The sequence below is a fragment of the Myotis brandtii genome, unplaced genomic scaffold, assembly GCF_000412655.1.
Source record: "Myotis brandtii unplaced genomic scaffold, ASM41265v1 scaffold931, whole genome shotgun sequence".
Taxonomy (NCBI): Eukaryota; Metazoa; Chordata; class Mammalia; order Chiroptera; family Vespertilionidae; genus Myotis; species Myotis brandtii.
In genome coordinates this window covers 2,697,327-2,710,849 of record NW_005371843.1, presented here as the reverse complement: position 1 = coordinate 2,710,849, position 13,523 = coordinate 2,697,327, and positions in this window count along the sequence as shown.

Here is a 13,523-nt window from a genome sequence, read left to right as displayed (position 1 = left end):
AGAAGAGAAAAGAAAAGAAAAGAAAAGAAAAGAAAAGAAAAGAAAAGAAAAGAAAAGAAAAGAAAAAAAGCAACTATAAATATGTAGTGAGTACTTATTTATGTGCAGGCACTGTCTCAGTCCAGGAATAATACAGGAAGAGGAAAAAAAACTTCCTGCTCAATCCCTCTGTCCTGTTATCTCCAAATAAGGCCTTAGCATCATTTCTAACTTTTAAGCTTTAAAAATTTATTAATTTAAGGTGGGTTTTTTTCCATTTCCTGTTCAGGAAAACCTAAGATGAAAGAACCCAGACATCAGAGGAGCCAGACTTGCCTTCTTGTAGATCCTTTCCCCAGCGCCCTAGGAATTTATCTTTAACTTCTCTCTTTGTTTGTGGGAGGGAAAGTTATTATTTCAATGCAGGTGAGAAGGCTTCCACAAGAGGATATACTAGAGTGGCAACAGTGGGGCACAAGGAGACAGCATAGACATTGAGGATAAAACATACTTGGGGTCATATTGTAAAGGACATACAAGGCATCTAGAGGTCACTTTCTGGTCAATGGAGGGCTGTTCAGGGGCTGGCTGTCTGGTCCTCATTTGTCTATGGATATAATTCTGAAATGAATTTTCCCAGTGGCAGGTGATTCACTGACTTGAGTAGACTCTCCAATAGGACTTCCTGCAATGATGGAAATGTTCTATAATGCACCTTTAGTGGAGGAAACTGAAGAGTTACCTGGCAAAGGGTATGCTTCCAGAAGAGATTAAGATTAAGGGCCAACAGTCCAGTCTACCTCAATGTCCTAGATTGTGTTATCCAATAGGGCAGTAACTAGCCACATATGGCTACTGAACACTTGAAATGATTGGTACTGACAAACTAAATTTTTAATTTTATTTCATTTTAACTAATATAAATTTAAACACATTTGTGGCTAGTGGCTTCAGTATTAGACAATGCAAGTTTAGAAAAATCTCTATTCTTGGTTAGCACTATCTAATAGAAATATAATAATATAGCTTAAAGTTTTTAGTAGCTATATTAAAAAATTAAAAAGAAAAGTAAAATTATTTAAATAATATGTTTTATTCAGCCCAGTTATGAAAAATATTATCATTTTAATATTTAATCTATTTAAAGTTATTAATGAGATCATTTACATTGTTTTATGAAACTAACTCTTCAAAATATGGTATATAGTTTACACTTAAAAGCACATCTCAATTTGGATGCTAAATTTCCAATGGTTAACATGGAATGTATTCCTACAAAAATAATAAAGTTGTGTTTAATAGAGAAGTACTTTATATTTTATATTTGCTTCCATTTTTAAATTTAAAAATACACTGGTTTACATAAAATAACATTAAAAATGTCCTTCCTCAGCACACTTACCCCATATCAGAGGAAAATACAGCTCCAGACAAATAAAGAACTAACAAAATTGAGATGAAATATTAAATGAGTTGATCTTGCAGTGAGACCAAGATAATAAGTGTGATGAAAGTTGACACTATTCAGACTGAGATGCTGGTATTTTCTACCAGAACAGAAGTGGAAAATGAAACAACATGCGGAAATGGAATTTCCCCATTTCCTGTTCACTTTTTCATTCTCTAAGTTACTTTTTTAAGAGGCTGCAATATTTCCATCATGGGAATTTGTCCCATCCTGCTCCCACATGTTCTCCCTGCCCTGGCTAGGAAACTCCTCCTTCTCAATGCAGAATTTCGGTGATTCAGCTCAGCTAGTGTTAGATCTTAAACATCATTTTGCTTCACCACCATATCCTTAGGATGACAATCCCCAGCCTCCACAGAGCCAAGCCATAACCACTCTGACTCATCTTACTTGCATCTCCTTCCCTCTTTGTTCAACTGGATAAACAGCTGTTAAGAAGTACAAGAGTCCTATACACTCCGGATCTATTTCCCCCTCTCTCCACACCCCAGCTCAGAAAGTTCATACGTGAGAAGCTCTGCTTGTCAGAGAGAAATAATGGAAAAAGTGGCTTCCGCACCTATATCCAATTTTCTTCCCATCTTACTTTCCCAAGTCACAATAATAAACTGTGAAATGTCAGAAGGGAAGACGGGATGTTACTTCTAGAAGGGCATCCTATCCCTCAGAGTTTGAAGAAATCAAGAGTCTCTAACACATGCAATGCACATCCTGTGAATGTCGTCCATACCCAGATGCACAGAAGGCTCCAAAGGGATGTGGGAACTTCTATTAGGGAACCACTGCCAATTGTTTGTTGGAATAATGTTCCTTGGAAATGAGAGACTGGCCCCCAGACACTAGCTGTTAGTCGGCCAACTGACACACTCCAAATTTTCTATTCCATTTCTGGACAGTTGAATCTTGTCATATGATATAAGGGCTTTCTGTAGGGCATTCTTTCTCCTAATGGACCTCAGGTGCAGAAGGTTGAGTCAGCCATTTCCCCCAGTTCATAATATTCTATTATTGTCTATTGTCTTTGGTTTAGGTAAGTCCCACTCATTTATTTATTTATTCATTTATCCATTCATTCACTCATTTTGATATGTAGGTCCTTTTTTTTTCCTTTTTATCACTTCTAAATCTCTCCCCTTCATAGGCAACAACTACATGCTATTTAATATCTTCTCTTTTTTTAATATATTATACAAGATGTGTACTTTTCTGTTTGCATGTATTTTTAAACTAAATAACTGATGTGTTCATTTTATTTTGTATTGTTTATTGCATTTTTTTGTTTTTCACTAACATATGTATGTTGAAAATTCCTCTGTGTTGCCATGTGTACAATTTATCTGTTGCTTGAACTGATATCAGCACAATATCTGTGATGTGCACCCACCACACTTGACCCATTCACTGTCCAAAGGAGGGGTAATCAAACTGTCTCTACTCATCACACATATAATTCTGCAATGGAATTCCTCATAATGAACATCTCTTATAAACACAAAGTCCCTCAACAATATGTCTCTGTAATCTGTCTGGTGGTCCCACTTTCTACATACACAGAGCTGATTCCATTAGATCCTCAAATTTTTAATTCCTTCCTCTTTGCCTTTGCACACACAAAAACCTCATAACAATCTCTACAGAAAACAGCTTATGATAGCTTCCTGCATTACTTTATTAAAAAATGCATATTTTCCTGTTTCCCAATAGAAACTCAAGGATTTCCTAAACAAAAAGTTGGCAGATGAAGGCCTGTGGGCCAAATCTGGCCTATCACCTGTTTTGGTATAACCACAAGTTTAGAAGGTTTTTACAAATGAATATTTGTATTTAATTTGATAAGAGGGAATGCTAACTTTGAACCCTAGTTAAGTGATATGTTATCCCCCCAAAATTATTCTTTTCAATTATACTAGTAAACTTATATTGTAAAGCATTTGTACTTGATTATTATTATATTTTGAATTTTACCATTAAAGTTTTTGTAGAAATGTACTTTCTTTTGTGTTATATAATATCACCTATACTATACAATATCGTATATACATATATTACATATATACATAATAAGCAATAGATATCACAATAAATAAATATATAGAAGTAACACATTGCATGTCTTGAATTTACATTACACATTAAATTCATTCAATAAAAATGTGCTTTCCTGCTTATTATATAATATCATATGTATTATCCTCAAATTATCCTGTTGGCCTACAAAATATAACATATTTACTATCCTTCTCTTTAAATAAAGAAGTTTCCAACTGCCACACTAACAAATGCACAAGAGAACCTGGGTTTGAAGAATGCTAGAGAAGAGTACAAAGGTGTGAAACTTGGCCCACTTCACTGCAGGATATAGAATCCGAGATCTAGGGAAAGACTGTGAGAGCCAGTGACAAAGCCGCACCGCCCAAGAGCACAGCCACAGGTTTGCAGCAGACATGGTCAATTTACTCCTTTCCTGGCCAGATGGAGACTATAAAGTCGGAAGCAAGACAACCTTCTTTGTACCAGTTCTTTACACTGTCAACACATAAACTCCAAAAATGGCAGGCACCTTGCTTTCTTCAGGGCAAAACACATGCAATGAATTTTTATTAGCCTAATTCTCACCCATATGCATGGCTAACCCACCGTGCAATGTTCTTTATGCTCCCACCACCTGTGCCGTTGCATGAGCTATATAGGTCAGAGGCAACAGGACATTGTAGAAGCTTTGCAAGATAGGAAATAAGAACTTGAGGATTTATCCTTCTACTGAAATGAGTGGCCTTGTCTATTAAGTGATTTAATCTACCAAGTCCTTGGTTTTCTTCTCTATAAAAAATGGAAATTATGCTACGTAGCTACTTCCAAGGTTCATTTAATGACCCATATAGTGCAAGCATTGATCAATCAGAAAGTACGTTGGCCATGAAGAGCGGGTAAGCCGTACACACCAGACATCCATAAACTGTGTGGGTACTAAATGATAAATTGTGGTCATGTGTTCAGCACAGAGCCTACAACATAATAAGTGCCTCATAATTTTTGGTATGATTATAATGACACATTTCCTTCTCTTCCTTAAAAACTATTTCCTACCTTATTTATTAAAATGCAATGTATTTCCCAGTGTCAAATATTCTATTTCTTTATTTTTGGAGATTTTCGCAATAAATAAATGGGCTCTCTTGAAATAAATATTTGGAAAGAGAACCGCCAATTTGTCATGATTGGGAAACATTATCCTTTGCCCACAACATGAAAAACCATAATTGGCAGTGAAGATTCTTGCCAGAAGCAAATTAAATTAAAGATTTGTAGGCCTTAAAGTATAGCTAACTTAGAAGAAAGGGTTGTGGTAAATTTAACAGGCTTTACCCAAGCTCTTGACTACATGGAGAAAACCCCCAGGCAGGAAGCCTTCCATTATTTCTCCCTGGTTTTGATCTATATGCTTAAAGTACTTTCTTGGTTGAAATCAAAATATAAAACATTTCTTAATATCAGTGATTAGCAGAAAGATCAAAACATGATCAGCAAGGTTCTACACCTTAATTGGGTTCACCATGATATAAAACAGAAATGATTTATTGACTATGTATGTAACATGCTGGGCAATATTTGAACTGCTTTACACATTTATGCTCATATAATCCTTGCAACCATTCTATGAGACCACATACTAGACATATTTCAATCACCACTTCACAATCTATTGGTCTCTCTTGTCCAGTATCCTACCACAACCATAGCAACCAGCTCCGCTTGGGTCTCTACTATCTTCATGTTGCACAATTTATAGCAGGCACCTGTCTTAGTCAGGTCTAGGATGCTATAACAAAATACCATAAACTGGGTGGCTTGTAAGCAACATGAACTTATTTTTCAGAGTTCTGGAGGCTGGGAAGACTGATCAAGACCCTCTAATGAGGATCTGCTTTCCTGGTTCATAGACAGCAGTCTTCTTTCTGTGTCCTTACATAATGGAAGGAACTAGGGCACTATCTGGGTTCTCTTATACTATCTGGCACTAATCCTATTTATCAGTAGGGTTTAAAATTTCAACATATGATTTTTGGGGGGTTAGGGGAACAAAAACATTCAACCTATTGTACCACCCATCCCACTTGTGTGTTTTTTTATCGCCAACCCCAAGACTTTTCTTTTGATGCCCCAGAATAGGACACCAAGGCAACTAGCTCAATGCCTATAATTAAACCCAGGAATAAAGAGGAATTAATCCCTAGTCAAGTCTTTATTCAATGAGGATCAGGAGCTGATGGGTGAATGCCTCCCGCCCCGCTTTTTCCCCAAGATAGATAGTCTTGAAATCCTATCTAATAAAAGAGAAACATGGTAATTAGCATACGACCGCTACCCTTCCCATTGGCTAATCAGGGCGATATGCAAATTAACTGCCAGCCAAGATGGCAGCCGGCAGTCAGGCAGCTTGAAGCTAACAGGAAGCTTGCTTGCTTCAGTGACAGAGGAAGCCAACGTTCCCCGCCTGCGGCTGCCGGCCTCTGAGCTTGCAGTTTGAAACATTGTTACAAATATAGAAGCTAAACAAAACCCCAGAAACCAGCTTTCAGCCGGCCGGGATCTCAGAGCTGGAGATGATACAGTGTTTCGATTATAGAACTGAAACAAACCAGATACCTGCTTTCAGCAGCAGAGGCCTTGGCCCAGAATAAAAAAAAAAAGAAAAAAAGGAGCGGTTGGGAGCTTCAGTCACCCACCAGCCTGAAAACAGCCCGCAGCCCCTCACCCAGACTGGCCAGGCACCCCAGTGGGGACCCCCACCCTGAAGGGGGTGTGACCAGCGGCAAACAGCAATCATCCCCTCATCCAGGCTGGCCAGGCACCCCAGTGGGGACCCCCACCCTGAAGGGTGTGTGACCAGCTGCAAACAGCCATCATCCCCTCATCCAGGCTGGCCAGGCACCCCAGTGGGGACCCCCACCCTGAAGGGGGTGTGACCAGCTGCAAACAGCCATCATCCCCTCATCCAGGCTGGCCAGGCACCCCAGTGGGGACCCCCACCCTGAAGGGGGTGTGACCAGCTGCAAACAGCCATCATCCCCTCATCCAGGCTGGCCAGGCACCCCAGTGGGGACCCCCACCCTGAAGGGGGTGTGACCAGCTGCAAACAGCCATCATCCCCTCATCCAGGCTGGCCAGGCACCCCAGTGGGGACCCCCACCCTGAAGGGGGTGTGACCAGCTGCAAACAGCCATCATCCCCTCATCCAGGCTGGCCAGGCACCCCAGTGGGGACCCCCACCCTGAAGGGGGTGTGACCAGCTGCAAACAGCCATCATCCCCTCATCCAGGCTGGCCAGGCACCCCAGTGGGGACCCCCACCCTGAAGGGGGTGTGACCAGCTGCAAACAGCCATCATCCCCTCATCCAGGCTGGCCAGGCACCCCAGTGGGGACCCCCACCCTGAAGGGGGTGTGACCAGCTGCAAACAGCCATCATCCCCTCATCCAGGCTGGCCAGGCACCCCAGTGGGGACCCCCACCCTGAAGGGGGTGTGACCAGCTGCAAACAGCCATCATCCCCTCATCCAGGCTGGCCAGGCACCCCAGTGGGGACCCCCACCCTGAAGGGGGTGTGACCAGCTGCAAACAGCCATCATCCCCTCATCCAGGCTGGCCAGGCACCCCAGTGGGGACCCCCACCCTGAAGGGGGTGTGACCAGCTGCAAACAGCCATCATCCCGCGGCGCCCCAACTCCCCAATCGGCCCTGCTCTGAGCCCGACCAGGGGCTACACCTAGGGATTGGGCCTGCCCTCTGCCACCCGGGAGCAGGCCTAAGCCAGCAGGTCGTTATCTCCCAAGGGGTCCCAGACTGTGAGAGGGCACAGGCCGGGCTGAGGGACCCACCCTTCCCCCCGAGTGCACAAATTTTTGTGCACCGGACCTCTAGTGTTTTCATAAGTAGCCAACTCAATAATACATCTTTGTATTGGCTCTCCATTCTTTTCTACTTCACTGCTCTGTCTCTTATTCCTTCTCTTTTGGGCCATACTCTCCAAAATTATACTCACACATCTCTAAATAAGACTTTGCCTCAGTATCAACTTTCTGTGTAATATTTTTACCTTGATCCTAACATTTTCACAAAATGTTCATCACTTTATTTTTGACTTTGTATTTTTTTCTTTCTAGGTGTGCATCTTATAAATAAAATATAACTGAATTTGATGAATTTGTTTATCTAACATAAGAATCTTGTATTCACTAATTTTACCTTCTCCTTTGTCTTTTTATGCAATTCAATAAGCTTTTGTTTCATCGCATATTTTTATAATATACTTCCTTTTACAAGAGGTCATTTTGTTTTTCAGGATGGGTTACTCTCACATATTTATAAAACTATTATTTATAGCTATTTTTGTATTTCCTTCTCCTTTTTAGGCTAAATCTGTTTCATGAGGCCACAGTGCTTCTGTTAAGTTTACTGCTTCACTTTTATGTCTTGGTGCAAGGCAAAGGTTTGCTTATTTTTATTCATGAGGAATTGTTTACTTTGTATGATATTGTAACTAGAGCGTACTTCCCTGACCTAAGTCAGAACCCTGTTTCCTAGGCAGACAGTCCAGACTCTGACTACAGGAGTCCTACCTCTGAGGATTATGCAGGGAATCAGAAAATGGCTTGTGACAACAGGGAATACAAAACTGAGTTTCTAGTCCCATGTTGTCAGCTATAGGTTTCCTTGTGCTCTGATATATATAAATAATTTTATTGAGTTCAGATAGAAGCATCAATGATTAGAGAGAATCACTGATCAGCTGCCTCCTGCATGCCCCACACTGGGGATCAAGCCCACAACCTGAGCATGTGCCCTTGACCAGAATCAAACCTGGGAACTTTTAGTCCACAGGCCAACACTCTATCCACTGAGCCAAGCCGGCTAGGGCTCCGACCTTCACTTTTGAGCCCAGCAAGCCTGCTTCCACAATCTGCTCCATTAGGACTACTACCTTCGCATCTGGCCCATCCTATACAGCTCTTCTACTCTTTTTACTGACAACTTTGCCATACCAGACCATGGCCAACCATATCTGCATTTTCATTTCCTCTAGGGAGCAGTTAGACTAAACTAGAAACTCGTGTTTCCCATGTGATAAAGGTTTTTTATTTGCCTATTTTGGGAAGGGTAGCTGCCCATGCAGCCGCGATTTGCAGCCAGGGAGTCTGATTACACTGGCATGACGGCTCCCAGAGTAACCATATAGATGAAAGAGGGCAGGGGAGAGTGGGAAGAGGCAGTCACTAGAGGAATTCCTTGGAAACATGGCAGGCAACGGCCAGAGGGAAAAATACCAAGTGCTCTGTGCTGTGTAGACATTTAGTGAATGAAAAAGGAAAAGGAGGTTAAAATTAGCAAAGTAACAAAGCTGTTACATAAACTGGAGGGAACGATGCCAAGTGGGCTTTTGCATGGTTTAGCAGCTGCATGAATGTGAACCGTAGAATGCATCACAGTCTCATGTGTCCATGCCTTTTGCAGCTCCGAAAGCACCCAAAGATGCCTGCTTTCCATCTGGGCTATGTAGTTCTTATATGTATATTTACATATAATTTTTCCTCAACCTATTTCAAAAAGGTTTTGTGTTGGCTTACCATGAAAGACAAGCACATAATCAGACCATTTAACAGAAAGCATCCCAGGCTCTCAGGGAAAATAAATGGAACAGATACGTGGGTTAGAGCCATCATGACTGAGCATTAAATCTGGGCGCTGGGCTTCTTGGCACCCAAGGTAAAAGGTTTCCAGAGTCTTGCCCTGACCGGTTTGGCTCAGTGGATAGAGCGTCGGCCTGTGGACTGAAAGGTCCCAGGTTGGATTCTGGTCAAGGGCATGTACCTTGGTTGCGGGCACATCCCCAGTGGGGGGTGTGCAGGAGGCAGCTAATCGATGTTTCTCTCTCATCGATGTTTCTAACTCTCTATCCCTCTCCCTTCCTCTCTGTAAAAAAATCAATAAAATATATTTTTTTAAAAAAAGGGTTTCCAGAGTCTGAATAATGAAAGATGTTAGTTCATTAAGAGAGGAAAACAATTTCCTAGGGAGGAATGTATCATATCTTGATTTAAAAGATAATAAAATGTATAAAGGACAACCTTGAAATGGAAGCATTCTTCATATAAAAATATTTTTCTGTGACCTATAAGTTAAAAAATCAGTCTAATGTTATGGCTTCATTTAGATAAGGCATCTCTTAGAAGAGTAACATATTGTGGTCTTGTATGTGTATCTCCTTGGACTACAATGTTATATCCACCTCTAACACATAGTTAGGAGGTAGGTATAACACTCACCTGTTTATAAGTATTGTAGCTGTTGCCTCCTTCTCACAGCTTACCTTAAATTCCCTTTTGCCCCCCAAGCTGAGTTAGGTATTTTGCTGCTTACCTCCATCACAAGCTTGGATCATTAAAAATTATCTCTCATCCAGCTGGTGTGGAGCATTGACCCATGAACCAAGAGCAAGAGGTCACAGGTTCGATTCCCTATCAGGGCACATGCCCGGGTTGTGGGCTCCATCCCCAGTGGGGGGTGTGCAGGAGGCAGCCGATCGATGTTTCTCTCTCATCAATGTTTCTATCTCTCTATCTCTTTCCCTTCCTCTCTCTCTAAAAATACCAATAAAAACATTTTTTTAAAATATCTCTTTACTAAAAACATGAGGATACTAAATTATTATGTAGGCCCTCAGTTTTGTTCTTTAATCAAGGTTAAATAAAAGCAATTGTTTAATTCTTTCACACAACAAAGACTTAACTTTCCAGCCAACATGGAATGACAGTAAGTCATATAGTTACTTGACCTACTTTATACCTCCTTACCCAAAAACTGTTGCCGAATAGAACAATGGAATGGACTACTAAATTCTCAACTAAGATGTGGGCTCAGGTGAGACACCATTCAGGATGTAGGATGTACACTATACCAAAGGCCAATATAGTCTGCTGTGTCTAAGTCATTAAAATACATGGGTCTGGGAGCTAACGGGTGGAAATAGAATTGGCCTCTCTCTCTATCAGCCCCTATCACCACCTGCAGAATTTGTGCTTCCCAGTCCCCAAACCCGGACTCCACGGATCAGGAATGCAGTTGTGGGAAAGCTTCTTCTAGCTAAGACTATCGCCTGGTCACTAAGGAGGAGGAACAAGGTAGCTAGCTCTACTGACCTCCTCTAGATTCTGGCCGAGGTGTCGTCTCCACCAAGAACCTCCTTTAATCCCACCAGAGTAAGTACAGAAGCCCTCTGTGCTCCCTTGGCACAGGTTTACCATTGCTCATTTCATAGCAAACTTTAATGGCTGATTTGAGTCTTATCTCCTCAATGGTGATATTCCAGAGATTAGGAAATTAGGGCAAACTTTTACCAAAATATTTCTGTGCCAGACACAGTTTGGCCCTGAAGTACAAAGATAAATAAGTGTTAGTCGTTACCTTTAAGAAGCTCATCATCCAGGAAGAAAGATAGACTGTAAATATTACTACAACCCCTTGGTATTAAGAACTATGATAGAGGTAAGCGTGAGGTGCAAAGAAGGAGCAGATGGGTGCCAACTGACCCAAACCAACAGTCGGTCAACCAGAGAAAGGATCCTGGAGTGTTGACATCCAATGGTCATGATTCTGTCTACATATTTAATGTTAAGCTTTAACCAAAAATAAAAAAAATCACAAAACAAAACACAAAAAACTTTGACACTAGCAGCAGCCAAAAGCATTAGACCCACCGCACTAAAGCTAGGGTTAATGAAGAGACTTCCAAGTGCTTTTTTACTCTTAAAATTATATGTATTTTAAACAGTCCAGATATAATTTTTAGGTCCCTTCAGTTTTCCAAAAGGAGCTGTTTGCTTGAATCAGGAAAAGGCTTCTGAAGTCTCTAAATGCAGGAGTACAGGTGGGAGATATTCATCTCTCTCCCGTCTTTGTACACACCATGAGACCTTAACGAAACAAATTTGTCGGAAACTCTCTTCTTAGTCTGAGAAGTTTTGTGATGTCCTTGCACAGTTTCGGGCATGAGGTGGCTGGATTTCCCTGTGCAGGGATGCTGTGGGGTAACTGAATCAGTGCTGTCACTGCTCCAGGTCGCCTCAGCCAACATTCAGCTGCCAATGGCCTTATCAGGATTGTCACACCAGCAGCAGATCTGCAGTCTCAGCACGAAAGTGAAATGCTATTGGTCTCAGAGATTGAAACCTCCTTGGAGACTGTGGATAATGAGCCACTTTCCTTCCAAAATACCCAATCTGGGAATTTTTAAGTGTAGCAAAAATATTTATTGCTTCTAATTTTTTGCATGTGTGTTTTATCATTATAAGCAGGAAGCATCTTCCCAGAAACACTGTGAAGTGCAAAGGTAGGTGGGGTACCATTGTTACCAAATAAGTCAATTTCTGGCTTTTGATATCATGAGGCCTATTTTAAATTTCTCAACTAGGTTTAAGCTGTAGGACTGCCATTAAACTAGTTACCTAAACTTAAAAAAATCTTGTTAAATTCTTTGAATCTCTTTTCCTATCTATTAAATTGGAATCATGAACTCTGCCTTATAAGATTTTTGTAAAGATTAAAGTACATAATATTGAATGAATGCATGAACTGGTATTTCCTAAACTAGAAAACACACTGTAAATATAATGTATTATTTTCATTAATGTCATCACTAATGCTAGTAAGTGGTAATTACTTACATATCAGTTTATAAAAATGTTTCATACAATTATAAATTAAATCAGGATGATGGCATAAAAATTAGAAAAAATAAAAAGATTGGCAGTCTATAGATTATAAAAAATTAAAGTAAAATTTTTTAAAAATCATAAATGAAGCCAAAAGATAAATAACCAGAATATATTTAAAAACAGTGCCTATAGTATGCAATATACACAGAAAAAATGTATTTTTATCTATAGACATATAGTTCAATATATAATAATATATAGAAATAAAATTATTAATAAGCAAAAATACTCAAACTCATTTGTAAGCATAGAAATGATGCAAAAGTAAAATATGGAGGTTTTAAAATCATTTTGGCAAAGGTATAAAAACTGATAATACACTGGGCAGCAGGTGTGGGAAGCAAATTAGTACAGATTTTCTCAAGGGCAATTTAGTAAAACATATAGCAAAAATTAAATGCGCATATACGAGGACATATGAAGTAAATTTCTTGAAATTATCTTAAGGAAAAAATTAGACAAATTAAACAAAACGTACATAAGATGTTCATTATAGCTTCGTTTAAGAAAAACTGGGGTTAGTAAATATTAGTGTACACTAATAGGGCACTAATCATATAAATTATAGTATAGTTTACAGTTCATTTAATGAAATATATAGCTATTACAAATATTCATTTGCTTCTATATTTATTGACATTTATTATGTAAAATATTCCTGGTATATTATGGTATATTCATGACCTATTAACAAAGAGAGTTTGAAATTGTATTCAGAGTTTAACTAAATTTTTGTAATATACCATGACAGACAAGATATTAATCTTAGTAAGAATAATAGTTACTATTAAATTATTTTTCAATAAATCTGTATTATTTTTATCATAATAAAGAATTTTTATTTTGTTTTGAAGGGGTAATTTTTTCTAATTTTGCTGTTTATGCAGCTGAAATAAACATTTTATCTTTATATTCAATTATCTTTTCCTCTCCTGCTCCATTGCAATCATTGTTCTGTGATACTATGATGCAATGTTGTCCCAATTAGTCTTCATAACAGTATTTATGACATCAACTAAATCAGGACTATCCTCAGTTGAGATCACAATGATCCTAACAGAGCAATCCTTATATATTAAGTACTTTCTTCTAAACCAATTTATAGAAGAAAAAAATAAAGTGGAGGAAAAGAAGAAGGAAGATTAAAGAGAGAAAAACATAAAGCTATTTGTATAAAAACTGATGATGTTATCTTATTAATCAAAATGGCCAGTAATGAGGGTGGATGAGGTCAACACATTCCTGTGCCCCATGTGATATGTATTTATAACTTAAAGAAAAGCACATTTGGAAAACAAGACAATTT